The 17,677-nt window shown below is 33.4% G+C and overlaps 1 long non-coding RNA gene across 1 annotated transcript in view; it reads right to left on the bottom strand.

Annotated features, from left to right (window-relative positions):
• The window catches only part of LOC105472994 (uncharacterized), a 209,799-nt gene that overhangs the window by 62,778 nt on the left and 129,344 nt on the right, over positions 1-17,677 (bottom strand). Inside the window, exon 7 of the long non-coding RNA XR_981983.2 lies at positions 15,506-15,713. This is a non-coding gene — a long non-coding RNA (uncharacterized lncRNA). The remainder of the gene's footprint in view (positions 1-15,505; positions 15,714-17,677) is intronic.

Raw genomic sequence — 17,677 nt, forward strand, 5'->3', positions numbered from 1 at the left:
ATAAAGCTGCTATTAATATTTATTACAAGTCTTTGTATGCACACATGATTTAATTTCTCTTAGGCAAATACCTAGGGGCTGGATGGCTGGATCATATGTGAATAGTTAGATATATATTGTACTGCTTTAGAAACTGCCAAACTATTTTCCAAAGTGAATGTATCGTATTTCATTAATACCATCGGTATAGTGTAGCCCTAGTAATTTTATATCTTTGCAAACACATAGTATGACCAGTCTTTTCTTTGCCATTTCCATACATCTGTTGTGAAACCTCATTAGACTTTTAATTTACTTTATCTGATGCTTAATAATGTAGTTTCATTTTATGTGTTTATTTGCCATCCACGTTATCATTTTGGTGAAGCGTCTGTTGAAATCTATGCCATTATTAGAAATTGAATTACTTGTTTCTTATCATTATTGAGTTTTGAGAATATGTGTGTATATATATATTCCCTTTTCAGATATTATTTGTAGAGATTTTCTTAGTCTTTTATTGTACATTTATTTTTTAACAGTGTCTTTGAACAGTGACATTTAAAAACATTGGTGTCATATTTAGGAAAATGTTTGCCTAATCCCGGTAAATAAAAGATTCATTACAGAGATCCAGAAAAACCAGTGGTGTAATTCCAGTCCAGTCCCACTCCCAAAGCCCAGGAACTGATGATGTAAATCCCAGCCCAATAGCAGGAGAAGATGGATGTCCCAACTCAAGCAGGTAGAGAGAGAAAATTCTCCCTTCCTTCACCATTCTGTTCTATTCAAGCCCTCAACAGACTGGATGATGCCCACCCCCATGGGGAAGGTGGTCTACTTTACTGGATCCGCCAGCTGAAATGCTACTTTCATCTGGAAGCACTCTTTGACAGACACACCAGAAATAATGTTTAACTTGGGCACTCTGTGACCCAGTCAGATTCATACATGCAATTAACCATCAAACCCATTCACAAAGGTTTTCTTTTTTGTTTTCTTCTAAGTGTTTTAAATATTTAAGATTTTCGTTTAGGTCAATTTCTCATTACAAGTTAATTTTTGTATCAGTTGTGAGGTATGCATTGAAGTTGAATATCTAAGTATTCCAGTATCACTTTTTGAAAACACTGTGCTCTCTCTGCTGCATTGGCTTTATATCTGAGTAAAGATTATTTGTCCAGATATGATTTAGTCCACTTCTGGACTCTCTATTCTGTTCTAATAATCATTTATTGATATTTACACAAATACCACATTGTCTTGATTACTGTAGTTTTATCATAAGTATTGAAATAAAGACAAGATTAATCTTCCAACTTGATTTTGCTTTTGAAAGTTGTTTTGGCTGTTCTAGATCCTTTCTATATCCATATGAGCTCTATAATGAGTTTGTCAACTGATCCCAAAAAGCCTGAAGGGATTTTGATTGAGATTATTTTAAATTTATAGAATCATCTGGAGGTAATAGGTATCTTAGTGATACTGAACTTCTGACATATCACTACAGTGTAACACTTAATTTATTTATGTCATTTTTAGTTTTAATCAGAAGTATTTCATAACTTTCCCTATACAGGCCTTTCACAACCCTTGTCAAATTTTCTTTTGTCTTAAAGATAAAAAATTTATTTTATGTTACTTGAACATATTAATGTATCAAGGAAAGATAATGAACTAAGAGAAAACTGGGAAGGAATATGCAGATAATATCACTTTTAGAAGTCATGATAGACATATACACTAGAAAATCAACTAGCAAATTACATAATATTGATAGTTTGCTGCTCTAAATGATTTTTATATAAAATTTGTTTTCAGATATCTGTGTTTTAAATATATTAGAATATGTTGAATACATAACTTTCTTATATACATTTCTTAAATGTACTTGTATTCACTTATAATCTTCCTTCAATTAAATTTATAATGATCTAGAATTTCTTTTATACATAAAACCTTATTTGATATTTTATTATTGATAGAATAACCACTATAATATTTATTTTATAAAATAATAAGGTTAATACAGTTTCTCAGTGATCATATGTAATTTTTTATATACAACTTTTATTTTACTTAATTCAGTTACTATAAGTTATTGAAGTTATATTTTTCTTACTTGCAATTACTTTTTAAAAAGTGAATGTTTTACTGGCCTCATTATTTGTACATGTGGCAGGTAAGAGAATATCTTTATAAATGAATAAAAGAAATGACTATAAAACCACAACCATATAACATTGGAAGCCTGCATGGTAATAAGCCAATTTTTGTGGAAATGAACTCATTAATGCTAAATTTTTGCTGACTTCCAACTGATCTAAAAACTGCTTTACAAAATTCAAAAGGCACTTCATGAATTGTAGAAGAGATGAAGAAAAAGGGAATGAACCAACCATTACCAAGCATACTTCAGTCATTTGGTTTCCAACAAACTCCCCTATAATCTATAGCTGAGAGCTGGGGAAATATGAATAAAATTGATGAGGGTGACAGAAGGGTTTTATCAGAGTTTCACCAAAAGCTTCTTATTGAGCAGTGCAAAGCAGTTTAAACATGAAGTGCAGCTGGGCTTTGATTATTTGTTAGATTTTATTGTACCTTTCCTTGCACTTGCAAATTTTCACACATTTCTCACAAAAATGTCATATTGCCATAAGAGTGGGATGTAGACACTGAAGGGGGGAAATTGTGAAACAAAATAGAATTTGAAAAAGATAATTATACAATAGATAGAAGGCTATGAAAAAAAAACTCATCTTTTGTTAGAGTACTTATGTAAAAAGTCATTTAAAATACTTGATCAAATTGATAATTGTCTTTAATAAATATTCATAGGTTTGGTTTATAAGCAGAAAAATAACTTAAGTAAAGATAATAATTAAAGATGTCAGTTTCCTATGATAATAATTATTTTTATTGAAATATCCCTGAATGTATGTGGTCCATTTTAAAGCACCCAAAACGTCAACACAGGTTAAAAGATAAGGATCTCAAATACAAGATTTTAAACATCTTAATAATCAAAACAATCAAAAACTTGATATTTCTTTTTCATTGTATTTTTAAAATGTGATGGCAGATTATTATTTTGCCACAGTTATTCACAACCTGTTTTCTCAAAGAAGTAGACCCAGGTAAACCTAACTGTACCCTTTTGTGTCCAAGGTATGGCTGATTTTAAATAGAGAGAAGCAAAATGCCACTCTAACAGAAGGTATTCTCAGGTAAGGGGCCAATTTTGTGTCTATTTATTGTTTACATTCTCCATAGTTAAAATATTTAAATAATAAATTGTTGTCATAAGACAGTTATTACACCAAGAACAACCTTAAAATTAAGCTCAAGGCCTACAAGAAGCTGTTAAAATTAATGAAAGAGCCAAATGTGTACCAGAACATTTCTGGACATCAGGTTGACCAGCCAAAATTTCCTGGAACAAGTACCTTTCTGTTTTCCACAATAAATATACAAACCAAAATGCAAATAGAATTGGAAGCAGAAATGAGATACAGTCACTCATGCAAATTTACTAGTTAAGCTAATTAAAAGAAAATATTCCATTCATTTATTCAGCCTAAGTTTATTTGAAAGTTAGTTTATCCTTTCGAAATCCATCAATATCTCATATACCATAAAAAAGTAAAATTTAGTTAAATAAATATCGTTTGATTTTATCTACCATATGCAATTCAACTGGTTAGACATTCACGGTGGAGAAAAGTTCAGAGACATTTACTATAGCTGGCTGCTACAGGATAATTGTCAGGAGTTTACTATACACTTCACAAAGATACAGTAAGTGCTATAAAAGAAACAATTAAATTTTAGTTATAATGGAGCCACAGAGCACATGAAGGAGCTTTTTTTTTTTTTTTTTTGCAATAGCACAAGGGAATTTTAATGCAGGAGATGGAAATATTAACTGGCTACATATATCTATAGGACTTCAAAATAAAAGTGATAATAATGGTAGTTGGTCAAACAAAGGCAAAGATGTGAAAAATGTTTAATGTTTTCAGAAAATGGTGATTCAAATTTTAAAATGGATTTCAAGGGATTATTGGAGAAATTGGGATAAGATTTTTAATAACTTGTATGTCTTCCATGAGCTGATATGCAACAGACTTTAAATTTCATCCTGTTATTAATGGTATAGACTAATCTTAGGTGATTCATTTTCTGCTATATTTATCTATCTTTTCCTGTCTCTCGATGAAGATTTAGTGCTCTATCTTTTCCTGTCTCTCAATAAAGATTTACTGATAACCTACAGTAAGACTTTGCCGAAGATAGGTTAGTTACATTTATTCCCAGGTAATTGAAATAAAATATATTGTAGAGAGTTCATCAGCACATATTCCTGAGAAATTTTCTTCTTTGATTGTATTTTTTATTTGCCAATCCATCACAAACCACAGTTATCACGTCTCATTTCTACACTTAAAAAAATCATAGCAGCAAAACTCTTCGTTTAATGACTCTTAAATTGCATCATTCCCATAAAATTATCCTGCTCTCCCAAATTGTTTCTCACCTTTGATCTGCTGATAGGATACAATTGGGTTTTTCAGCCCTGTCCTAAGTATCATCCCTATTTCCCTTCTGAGCCACTTTTTAAAAGAAGTAATTATATTTAGAACCCTGGAGCCAAAAATGGCTTATTTCTGATAAAATAAATTGGATTAATTTTTTTTTTTCCCTTTAGAGTGAACAGCACTTGACTGAATAATATCTTTTTTTTTTTTTTTTTTTTTTTGAGATGGAGTCTTGCTCTGTCACCCAGGCTGGACTCCAGTGGCGTGATCTCGGCTCACTGCAAGCTCCACTTCCGGGGTTCATGCCATTCTCCTGCCTCAGCCTCCCGAGTAGCTGGGACTACAGGCGCCCGCCACCACGCCCGGCTAATTTTTTGTATTTTTAATAGAGACAGGGTTTCAACGTGTTAGCCAGGATGGTCTCCATCTCCTGATTTCGTGATCCACCCGCCTAGGCCTCCCAGAGTGCTGGGATTACAGGCGTGAGCCACCGTGCACGGCCGAATGAGTAATATCTTAAAGATGCTTCGGATTCAAACATTTTGAGCTTATGAGGATAGTCTCGGTTTCATTGCAACCGTAAACCTGGGAAGAGCATTCAAAAGTACAAAAATAAATAAAAAAAAGAAAAAGTAAAAAGAAAAGGAAAAAAGCACAAAAAATAAACAACAGCCAATACGAAAAGCCAACTTAGCTAATGTCTTTAAGATTCGTTAATTTTGTAGTATGTATCAGTAACCCATTCCTTTTTGTGGTGAATACAATTGTGTTGCATAAATAGGTCACATTTCGTTTATTCATTGATGGAAATTTGGGGTTGTTTTCACCTTATGATTATAATGACTAATGATGTTTTGAATCTTCTTGTGTGTTTGTGTGTGTATATATGTTTTCTGTCTTGAGTTTATACCTAACAGCAGGATTCATGGATCACATGTTAACACTACATGTTAACTTTGTGAAGTAATTCAAAACAGTTTTCCAAGGTGACTGTACCATTTTGCAGTCCCACAGTAATGCATGAGAGTTCCAATTTGTCCATATCTTCTCCAACACTTACTTTCCATCTTTTTGATTAGGTAACCTATTGCATAGGAAGTGCTATCTCATGGTTTGACCAATTATGTGGATCCTTTTTTTCCCATGCTTATTGCTCACTTATATGCATTCTTTGGAGAAACGTCAATTCAAATCTTTTGTCCATTTTTTAAGATTGTGCTATTCGTGTCCAGGCATGGTGGCTCACATTTGTAATCCCAGCAGTTTGGGAGGTTGAGGTGGGAGGATCACTTGAAGTTAGAAGTTCAAAACCAGCCTGACCAACGTGGTGAAACCTCAACTCTACTAAAACTACAAAAATTAGCCAAGCCTGGTGGTCCGTGCCTGTAATCCCAGCTACTGAGGAGTCCGAGGTGGGAGAATGATTTGAACCTGGGAGGCAGAGGTTGCAGTGAGCTGAGATTGTGCCACTGCACTCCAGCTGGGTGACACAGCAAGACTCCATCTCAAACAAACAAAAAAAAAAACAAAAAAGAATGTGCTATTTGTCTTTTTACTGTTTAGTTGTAGTAGTAAGAGTTTTAATATAGGTACAGGTTTAACACAAATGTTATTTTAGTGAATACTATTTTATTTTACTGTTTATTGCTTGTGGTTTCATATTATATCTAAAAACCATTGCCTAATCCAAGGTCCAAGAAATGTATGTACAACGGAGGAAATAAATACAAAAAAGAAAAATGATTATGTCCATATTTTCTAATAGCTTTGTAATTTTAGCTCTTAAATTTATGTATTTAATCTATTTCAGTTAATGTTTTATATGCTTTGAAGTACCATTCCATATTTATTCATTTGTACGTGACTTTCCATTTCCCCTAGCACCATTTGTTGGAAAGACTATTCTTTCCTTCATTGAATTTTCTTGATTCGTTGTTGAAAATCAGCTGACCATTAATGTAGAGGTTGTTTCTGGACTCAGAATTCTGTTTTGCTAATGTCCATGTACAGTGTGCTACTAACATGATATCTTGATTACTGAAGCTATGTAGTGAGTTTTGAAATTGGGAAATGTGAGTCCTCCAAATTTTTCTTTATTTTCAAGAATTTTTGGCTATGTTGGGTCTCTTGCATTTTCAGATAAATTCTTCAATCAATTTGCCAATTTGTGCAATAAAGGAAGCTGGGATTTTGATAGGGATTGTGTTGAATCTGTAAATCAGTTTTAAAATAATGCAGTGAACATGACATGTCTTTATGTTGATTACTTTTAATACTGTTTCATAGCTTTCAGTATACAAGTCTTGTACTTCTTTGTAAAACGTATTTATAATTTTTTTATAAAAATAAAAATAATTTCTTAATTTTATTTTCAAATTTTCATTACTAATGGATAGAAATTGATTTTTGTGTGTTGACCTTGTATCCGACAATATTATTATCGGGTTGGTGCAAAAGAAATTGTGGTTTTTGCAATAATTTAGTTCTTATAATTTCTACATATAAGATCATGTAATCTGCAAAATAATATAGTCTGATTTCTTCCTTTTTAATCTGTCTGGGTTCTTTTGTCTTTTATTATTTTCATTTTATTTATTTATTTTATTTATTTATTTATTTTGAGACGAAGTCTCGCTCTGTCGCCCAGAGGCGCGATCTTGGCTCACTGCAAGCTCCGCCCCCCAGGTTTACGCCATTCTGCTGCCTCAGCCTCCCGGGTAGCTATCGCTACAGGCGCCCGCCACCACATCCGGCTAATTTTTTTGTTTGTTTGTTTGTTTATATTTTTAGTACAGACGGGGTTTCACCATGTTAGCCAGGATGGTCTCGATCTCCTGACCTCGTGATCCGCCCGCCTGGGCCTCCCAAAGTGCTGGTATTACCGTCATGAGCCACTGCTCCCAGCCTGGGCTTTTTTTTTTATCTTTTAATTGCCTACTTGTTTTAGCTAGAACCTCCAGTACAATATAGAAATGATAAACCTGTGGAGATTTCCGTTAGGACGTATGTTTTCTCATACATTGGTTTTGAAGTAAGCAAGTTACAATAAGCTGAAGGATTTGAGTTGAAAAGAGTCCTCTGGATACTGATGCTTATAGAAAATAATATTCAGAAGAATCAGAGTTAGTGGGAATTATTTTTTGATTAATCAAATAGCAGTCTTCACTAGAGAATTCTATATTTTCTCTCGCTTCTGTAAATCAAAATCAACTGAAGGGCTTCATATTAAAAAAAATTACTGAGTCAAGGTTATGGTATATAGTGTTTCCTTTGTTATTATTACTGTACTCCAATATTTATCTGGCTTACGTTAGGAAATGCAATAAAACTATTTAACTAATTTAATTAACATTCTTGACAGTACCAGAAAAGAATGTGTGGCCCACATTATACCAACCCCTTAAACAGTGATTTTACTGACATTTAACTGGAAGTTAGTTTTAATAGAGGTGTAATTTTTTTTCTCTCCTAAGTAACTAATTTGATTTTATTACTATCATAAATTAGTTAACTGTGCCATCTTCTTTGCATTAACTGTGGGATTGGTTTGAGATAATTTGTAGCCATCTATTAGTAATAGATATGGTAAATAATTTCCTGCTGGATTTACATGGTCTTTCCCCTTGCCATTTTTTTCATGCCATTTATTTTCCAAGTGATTTTTCAATGTCTCCTTTTGTACTGTATCTATTTAAGTCACTTTCAATGTTTCCTGAAACTAAGACACCTATAAATAAACAAGAACAAGAAAAAAATCTCAGAAGTACAGAGTATAAACTAACAATCTTAAACTGAAATACATTACTGTTTCTACCTCAGAATGATAAATGCTTTACAAAGGTTGAGGAAACTAATGTCCCATCCTTTTTTTTATTCTTTCTTCCCCCAAATTAGCCTGCCTGTAAGCATTACTGTGGATTTTGCTTGAATTCCACCCTATCTGGGTAATTTACACTGGCCAACGTGCTGCTTTTATCAACATATCTCAAGTTGCAAAATTATCTATATTGTATATGTATATTTTCATAAATAATTAAATATGCAATTGAATTTGATCAGTGAAAAAATATAAAAGGCCTCATCCTTGACAAAGTAATTTTTTTCAAGTTGTGTTTAGGAAGGTGACGGAGATCTTAGAGTCAGTGAACCAAGTCAAATGGCAAAAGAAGCTGAAAATAATGGAAAGAGCAACAGAAGGAAAAATGATTTTGCCTCAGCACAACCATTTAAATAAATTGAATACACTATCAGAAAGGCAGTGTGCTATTTTCAGGACTTAGAAATTGTCAGAACAGCCCTTTCTAGATTTGCTTCAAGCTGCTGGCAGTCTCATTCCATTCACCCATTAGGCTGACGATGAAAAGCAAGCCAGGTGGCTTATGCATGCATTCAAAAACAAAGTTGTTTTATCCAAATGTGAGAATGGACAAGAAGCGAAAATAGTCCTCTGATCTGCAAATGAGAAAGAGACTTCTTTCAAAAATGAGCTCTCACGCTGAAAAAAAAAAAAAACCTCTTGAGATACAGAAGAAATTTTTACTTATTCATTTGGCAGGAGAAGAACCTATCTGTATTGCCTTTACAAGATTTTGAAGCTGACATATATAATTTTTAAAAGTATGGAGGTAACATTTGAAAGACTTGCCAATTAACTTTTAATTAATCCTGATGTGTGTCATTTGAAGTCAAAAGAACAATTACTTCAAGATAAAAATATATTTGCTGCTGCCAATGACCAAAACCATAAAAAGAACAAAGCATGGAATTTTGAGTGTGATTATGCACACTACAGATGAGGAGATGTATCTATGGTTACAGACACACATACACACAGTGTAGAAGTCACTTCTTTGCTTTACAATATTAGCAACTAAAAATTGTAAACTACCTGAATTTTAGAAGGTATCCTAATTGAGAACACATCTGATTTAAAAGCCTGTGTTTGGTGCAACACTGACAAAGCTGAATTGTAATGGCCTTATTTAATACTTATAAAATGCTTGGTTTTAAAAGGCAAAGAAAAAAAAAATAGAGAGAAAACCATAGTTCTGACTCCTAACTCATAAAACTAAAATGAGTGGCTCTTATAGGCACACACTTCACCAATCTCCTTTAGTCTCCTCCATTTTACATGGACCAGTTACGCCTTCCAGACAGAAATGATCATTGCTTGCCCTATTGGAAGTGTGAGCACATAATAACATGAGGACATTTGGAAAGGTGGAAAATAGTATGCCAAGAAAGAAAAAGAAAAAGAAGAACTCCAGACAGGATTTGCGGAAGGGAAATAATTTATTCTATTGTTGGTTTAAGGCTTGCAAATATGATAATTCATGGACATTTGGAATTGTGGTTCATACTTGAAACCTAATGGTTGAAGAAAGGAAAAAATACCACAAGATCTATTTCATAATATTAAAATACTTATTTCAAGCATTTTGGAACAAGTTCAATAACTAAACTGTTCTTTAAGAGAACGAAGTTAAACAGTAATTTAGGGTCAGATGTTTAAGCGCTTTTGATTGTTAAAAGGTTAAACGAGTTGTGAGTGTGCACCTTGTTCTAAGACTGCATTATGCAAGACATATTGAAATTTTGATTCTGTCACTCTGTACCTTTTGATCTGTCTGCCTGTCCTTTGTCAAGACAAGTGCAATTCTAAAATCCTAACATGGAACTGTTGAGAATTTCTATCTTGTCTATTATTGTACTGTATTATGGGAAGCTTTCTCCATCTTTACATCAAGTAATGGAGTGGGGGGAACCTGTATATTTCTCGGCTGTTTCAATGTCATAAAAAAGACTTGAAACTTTCAAACAAGGCTGGAAACTTATGAGCTTGAGTCCAACACCTCTGGGTTTACCATTTAACCATTCCCCGCTGAGGTTTTACTACCTTTCTAGGGCACAGCTAGGAATCAGTGCCATCATCACTGGTAGGAGTCACAGGTGTTAGCCATTTCTTTATTATTGGGAATTTCTCGCTTTATAGTTACTTCCCCCACATTCTCTGCTTCCTTTCAGTCGCTCCAGAACAGCCTGTATTCTTCCCTCTCTGCATTGGACATTTATGAAAACAAAATGTTCGTTTAATTGAAGGTTCTCCAAACTCTTGGAGGACAAAGAATTACAAATCTCAAATATATGTAACCTCAGGAAGAAAAAAACAAGGAAAGGCAAATAATAATTTAATATTTTATTAAGTGGTCCTGCCACAAATATAACTTGGAAATACGCTTTCGTTCCAGAGTCCCAAGTTGCCAGATTTCATATTTGGAGTTTCATGGGATTGTTAAGGGCTAAGAAAACCTGAGAGTGCCTAAGTTCTACCCAATTTACTTCACTATATTATCTTTACTTTAGAAATTTCATAAGGACAAGGAATTCAGCCATTAAAAAATAAAAGCAGTAGAACATAGGTTAGAGTGAGGTTTCTAACTCACGTGCATTGCTTTCATACTTCACTGCTTTAAAAAATCACATTTATGCCCACATATGCACTCAAGGTCACAATGCATAGCTACTGTATATTACAGGCATTTTCCATAGATATTGTGATACCAGTTTTAGACCAATACAATAAATATCACAATAATGTGAGTCACACAAATATTTGGTTTCCTATCGTATATAAAAGTTTTCTTTACACTATACTGTAGTCTATTAAGTATACAATAGCATTATGTCTAAAAAATGTACACACTTTAATCAAAAAGGACTTTATTGCTCAAGAATACTAACAATCACCCGAGCCTTCAGTGAGTTGTAATCTTTGCTGGTGGAGGGCCTTGCCTTGATGATAATGGCTGCTATCTAGTTGGGGTGGTGATTGCTGAAGGTTGGAGTGGCTATGGCAATTTCTAAAAATAAGACAACAATGAAGTTTGCCATGTCAACAGACTCCTCCTTTCATAAAAGATTTCTCTAAAGAATGCAGAGCTCTTTGATAACATTTTACTTGCATTAGACACTCTTTCAAAATTTGAGTCAGTCTGTTCAAACTCTGTCAATGCCTTATCAACTAAGTTTATGTAATATTCTAAATTCTTTGTAGTCCTTTCAACAATGATCATAGAATCATCATCAGGAGTAGAATCCGTATTATGAAACCATTTTCTTTGCTTATTCATAAGAATCAACTCCTCATCTGTTCAAGTTTTATCATGAGACTGTAGCAATTCAGTCACACGTTTAGACTCTGTTTTTAATTCTAGTTCTCTCATTGTTTCCACCACATCTGCAGATACTTCCTCTACTGAAGTCCTGAAATTCTCAAAGTTATCTATAAGGGTAGCAATCAACTTCTTCCAAATTGTTGCAAATGTTGATATTTGATTTCCTCCCATGAATCACAAATGTTTTTAATAGCCTCTACAATGGTGAATCCTTTCTTAATGAAGTATAAATCATAGAACGGAAGGATTTCAATTAACTTTGCCCTCATCCATTAGAGGAATCACTATGGGAACTATCACCTTACAAAATGTATTTTTTAAATAAAGAGACTTGAAAGTTCAAACTACTTCAAAGGAGATTATGAGAAATGTGCCACTCTTCCTTTTGCTTGAACACTTAGGGATTATTGTGGAGTTATCAATTAGTCTAATGTTAATATTATTGTGTCTTAAGAAATAGAGAGGCCTGAGGGTAAGGAGAGAGATGTGGGAGCTGTTAGTTGGTGGAGCAGTCAGAACACCAACAATTTATCAATTAAGTTTGCTGTCTTACATGGTCATGGTTCATGGAATGCCAAAACAATAACTGTAGTAACATCAAAGATCACTGATTACAGATTATCATAACAGATACAATAATAATGGAAAAGGTTAAAATGTTGCCAGACTGATTAAAATTTAACACGCAAATATGACATAAGCACATGCTATTGGAAAACCATTGCCAAAAGACTTGCTGAACCTAGGGTTGCCACAAACCTTCAATTTGTAAAAAAGCACAGTATATGCAAAGTGCTAAAAAAGTGGAGCACACTAAAGCAAAGCACAATCAGATGATACATGCCTGTATATTACAAAGCCATCTCAATACACTACTCCATGATTAACATTTCATTTAGTAGCAAAAGCCTTTTGAGGCATTTTTGGTGCTGTTTAAAGCATTTTTGTGCTGATTTCTGTGACTAAACACTTCTGATCAGTTCATAGCAACATACGTTAATGTTGAAAATTACTTCTCAAGTAGGAAAAAATAATTCAAGGTCCAAGAGAATATGGGCTCCTTTCTAAACTCAATGGCTGTGTTTTGGCATCAAAAATCCAATTGTGACCATTCATGAAAAATAGATGAAAAAATATTTGTTTAAAATAAAAATTATAGAAGGTTTACAGGTATACTCACATAATTATCAGTGTATAAGTATAGTTATGCATGCATGCATAATTTCCAGTTTGTAATAGTAAACCTGCAAAGGCCATAAAATAAATTAATCAAAATCAGCATCATTTATTTTCTGTGGAGTTTTGACCATTCTCTTGGTTTTTGTTTGTTCATTTTTGGTGTTCAGAAAGACAAGTTTTTAATGAATTAATCTATTTTTCAAAGAGCAATTTTGCTCTTTGGGAAATTCCTGTTTTCTTCTAAGCCCATTCTATTTTATATTGGTTTTAAAAAGTATTATATTTCATGCACTAGCACATTTTAAACAATGACTGTAAAATATGAAGAAATTGCAAATCACAAATGAATGTTCCATACAAAAGTATTTCTTTTCTTTTATTATTAATATGAAAGGATTCTTTGTGGTAAATGTGTCAGAATATCTTGATTATAATTAAGTCAATTGTTTAGCTTAGTTTTATATTCAGGAACGTGAAAAATGTGGACGTCTGACTGTTTAAATGCAAATCTATAAGGAGATAAATCCTCAGCAGCATACAGCATACTTATTTCTGGCAGCATTACTATTTTTAGTGTTTAAAAAAAATAGCTACAACTGAAGATATAAATAGAATTAATAATCTGATGATTTTAGTCCAGTGGTTTAAAAAATTTAACAGTTTACAGATCTTGTTAGTTTATACCAATTTCATCAGGGAAAAGAAAGTCAAGAGTCTCATCAAAATTAATTTTACCCAATTACTATGTATAGTTCTTTACAATAGAAAAGAGATGACCTGTTATTTATTATGGTTTGCTTTGTGATAAGAATGTTCATTGTAAAGTGATTTTTAATTTTCAGAGGCTGTTTAATTTGCTGCCCTTGGATTTAGTATATGAACTGCCTGATCAGCCTCTTACCCTTTAAAGATAAGGGATTTACTACTTTGAAAGTTTGGCTATCTCAACTGCAGAGCTAATGAAAAAAAAATTTGTATGCTCTAGGCTTTTATGTTATTAACTGCTGCTTTCTGAAGTCTATGGCACTGTAGGAACTAGAAATAAAGAAGCATCAGTGTATTCACGTAAAAGTATAAATCATAGAATCATACGGAACGAAAGAAATGCAGACCTTTATTTTCCTCCAATGATCAACCAAAACCAACTCCATTTCACAAGCAACTATGAGAAAATCCTTAAAAATCTGATTAAACATATTAATTAAGGAGGTCAAAAATTTTTATCTAGGTTTTATCTGCTTTGAGATAAGTAGAGAGAAAGTATCTTCATTTTTATCAAAACATTTATTTTATTAATCACATTCACATGTGAATGAGTTATTTGAATATGTTAATTAAATCTTCTAATTCTAGTTCACTGAGAGTCATAAGACAGAAGTTTCAAAGGACAACTATTGAGATATAACTGATCCTTTCTCTCACTTATCAATCCCTCCTCCCCATTCAGCGGGTGACCAAAGTCTTTAAATGTTTCCTTTAAACTGGTTGCTTTTTTACCAACCTCACTGAGTCAGTCACTCCTCAGGAACTATCAGACTGCATGAATCAGCCAACTGACCTTCTCGTACCCAGTCATCCACGTTTCAGTCCATCCTCCATGCAATTAACTTTCTAAAGTAGAAAGCTTATGGAATTCTTCCTGGCCAGGTTACCTTGAACAAGGTCAGCCGCTCATAGTCTAAAGGCAACTTCCACATACCTCAGAAATGTCTTAAATATAAACTCTATAGTAGTTATAGTTCTGTTTATTTGTCCTCCCTTGGAAGTGATTTTAACTAGAATCAATTGTTCTTCCCTCACACCCTCCCTACAAAATGTCTTTCCAGTGTCTTATGTCTGTGACTCTTACTCTATTCATTCTTTAAGGTCCAGAAGAAATGTCACCTACCAAATGAAGCTCTTCTTATAAAAACCCTCCATTAATTAATTTAACTAATCCCCCAAAAAAGTTATTCATACCTTTAAAAAATGTAGTTAGAGCTCTTTTAATGAGATAAATAACCTATTTTATGTTATTGAATGACTTGCTTATGCTTTAGGACACAGCGTCGTAGAAGATTGATAGAGGCTTATATAAAGTATGACTAAATTTTATCGTATTTTATAATCCTTTCTTCTATAAGCCATCTTACTTTCAAGATGTATTTTGCATGTAGATTTTGTGATCTCATTAATTATCTCAAGTGATATTCATATTTTTTCAGATTAAAGTATATTTAGGCCTAGGACTAATATAATAAAGGTTCTAACTGAGCTATATTTGAGGATCATCTAAACATTTATAAACAGGTATGGATGAATGTGCAGGGAGATTAAAAATACAAATAACATATAGATTAAATATAAAAATACTTGCTAAACATATTTTATATTAAATAATATATTTACACACATTCATATGGTCATATCAAAACCAGAAACTTAGTCCTGATTGGTCTCAAGAAGCCTATTCTCTATTTTTAGAACAATCCCCTAGTCTTTAAATGACTATTTCACATCATTTTTCACCTTAAACTGCAACCAGCTTTTTTTCTAACATGTCTCTCAGCTGAAGACCTTACTCTCAATCTCAAGAAAATGCAAGTAATCAGAAGAGAGCTTTCATGTGCTCCAATCTCCACACCAACTTACCTTTATTGCTAAGCACATGCTTAGTTCTCTCTCCTCTTATCACAGATGAACTCTTCAGTGGAAGCTAACTCTTCTCCACTGCATTAGATTGCATCCTTTCCAGCTTACTCATGTATATTGCTTCAGCAATTGCTCTCCTTCAGTCTGCACTGGTTTCTCCCTTCAAATGAATCATTCCCTTCAGCATGCAAGCCTATTCCAATGCCTCCTAGTATTGAAAAAACAAACAAACAGACAAAAATCACACACCAACACACAGATGATTTTCTTAATTCTACTTCTCTCCACAGTAACCCACCTCTTCTCTTTTATGGCAGACCTTTTTAAATGAATTGTCCATAAATTATGTGTTATTTCCTCACTTTTTAGTCTGTTTGGAGCACACTGTAATATGTGAGCATCACACTAACCCACCAACAAAGCAACCAAATTCACATGTTCTTTAAGAAATTTTCTGCCTCTTCTTTCTGCTATAAACTATATTTTCATGGCTTCATTACATGTTTCCTAACATTACTTGCAATTGGTTCACTCTTACCTTCCCAATTTTTTTTTCACCCTTACCTTCCCAATTTTTTTTTCAGTCTTCTTTGCTTTCTCAATACCTCCCTAACTGCCTACCATTTGACTAGGTTCAGTATTAGTCATACTCATTGCATGATTCATCTCACCCAGTTACAAGGTTTAGTGTCTACAGTGATGGCGCCCAAGTGTATAACTCCAATCAAGATATCTCTCCTCAACTCTACATTAATTTTCCCAAATCCCTACTGGGCATCACTACTTGGAGGTTCAACAGATATACTAAGCTTGTTAGGTCCAGAACACATGTCCTGATCGATATCGTGTCAAACCCCAAACTGCTTTGGTTGTGCCTTCCCCACCTTAATAAACAGCAACTCCAATTTTATAGGTACTAAGACAAAAATGTGTAATAATTGTTGTTCCTTTCTTTCTCTTTTATTGCACATCAGCAACTACTGTAGGCTGTAACTTTAAAATCTACCCAGAATCGAGCCACATCTCACTATATTTATTACTATGATGATTCCACTCTCCCATGTTGTGTTTTTTGTTTATTAGCAAGAGCCTTTACCAAATTGCCTTCATGTTTCTCAGATCATTAGAGAGTTTCTAAAAATGTAATCCTGTTAAAACATCGGTTATTAACTAGGGGATATTTTACCCCTTAATGGGGGATACTTGGTAATGTCTGGAAGTATCTTTTGTTGTCAAAATTAGGGAAAAGCTAGCGGGTACAGGCCAGAGATGCTGTTAAACATCCTATTATGCATACGGCAGCTCCTTGCAAAAAATAATGATCTTGAAAAAATTACATACAGAAATTTCATTTGAAAATATGTCACACCCTTTGCAAGACCTTCCATAGACTTCTCATCTCACTCTGAATAAAAACATCTTCGAAGTGAATTGCCTACAATGCCCCACAATACCTGGTCCTCTAATACATCTCTGATTTCATCCTCTCTCTTGATGTGTCACTCTTCGCCAGCCATAGCGGTCTCTTTGAAAAGTTTCAAACAAGTTCCCATATCAGTTTCCATATTTTTGCATTTTCTTTCCTCTCTGCTTGCAATATACTTTAAACAGGTAATTATATGACTGGCATGCTCCCTTCATGTAGGTGTCTGCTCAATATATTCTTTATAGTGAGGTCTTCTCCCATTATCATGTATAAAATGTCATTCTCCAATACCAGATATCCACTCATATAACTGGCTTTGGCTATAACATTTCTCTGCTTTACTTTTCTGCATAGATACTTCCTTGAAATATTTACTCTAAAAAAAGTTCACCTCTAAAATATAAATGTGAGGAGGTTAGGGACAGTTCTCTTTCTCTCTCTCTCACTCTCTTTTTACTTTAATACCACTTATGAGAATGCCTGAACTAGAAAGATATATTTAATAAATACCTGTTGCATGAATGAATGCATAATCTGATTGAAAATTTATGGTTGTCTATCTGTTGACAGAGCATTAGATTATACTTTGCTTAACTGGAATCAAGGGAATAAAACATCAGTTTTGAACTGAAGAGTTTTGATTCCTCTCATATTTTATTTTGATTACGTGAAAGTAGAACATCTAATAAGTTCCTTATCAGTCAAAGAAAACATGGAACACATCAATAAAACAGACACCAAAGGGC

Source organism: Macaca nemestrina, chromosome 6, assembly GCF_043159975.1.
Source record: "Macaca nemestrina isolate mMacNem1 chromosome 6, mMacNem.hap1, whole genome shotgun sequence".
Lineage (NCBI taxonomy): Eukaryota > Metazoa > Chordata > Mammalia > Primates > Cercopithecidae > Macaca > Macaca nemestrina.